This window comes from Priapulus caudatus, unplaced genomic scaffold (assembly GCF_000485595.1).
Source record: "Priapulus caudatus unplaced genomic scaffold, Priapulus_caudatus-5.0.1 Scaffold847, whole genome shotgun sequence".
Lineage (NCBI taxonomy): Eukaryota > Metazoa > Priapulida > Priapulimorpha > Priapulimorphida > Priapulidae > Priapulus > Priapulus caudatus.
In genome coordinates, this window is record NW_014577908.1 from 6498 (window position 1) to 7189 (window position 692).

Below are 692 nucleotides of genomic sequence, written 5' to 3' on the forward strand. Positions count from 1 at the left end.
TACATGATAAAAGATACATGGTGTATACATGATGTAGCAGCAGCACCTGCATAGTATGATAATGCTAAGAACTCGCCGATCTAGGTTCGCACGTTGCACATGATACATGATAAAAGATACATGGTGTATACATGATGTAGCAGCAGCACCTGCATAGTATGATATGATGAGATATACTCACGGATCACGCTCACTCGTTTCCTGCTGCTGGCGGATTCACTACTTATACCACTGAGATGACGTATAATAAGGATGAATGGATCATGTTTACTGATTTCTGAAATTTGTCGTATGCATTATTCACTACTACACAATAGCTATACGCGCCTAACAGTCTTCTAAATATCACATATTCACAATTCACCCGACGCCCCTACGTTTTTATACGTTTTTAATAATTATATAGCTCTGTTACCTTTAACAGCAAATTTAGCTAAACTAGCTTAATAATGTGAGTAAGGTGTTGTTTTTTATAGTTAATTTTTTGCGTATCATCATCCCGGGACCCCAATCACGTGACACCGCAAGGGGCCACTCTGAGTTACTTATATAATTATATATAGAGAGACAGAGAGAGAGAGAGAGAGAGAGAAATAGATAGAGAGAGAGAGAGAGTGAGAGAGAGAAGTAGATAGAGAGAGAGAGAGTGAGAGAGAGAAATAGATAGAGAGAGAGAGCGCGAGAAAGCGAGA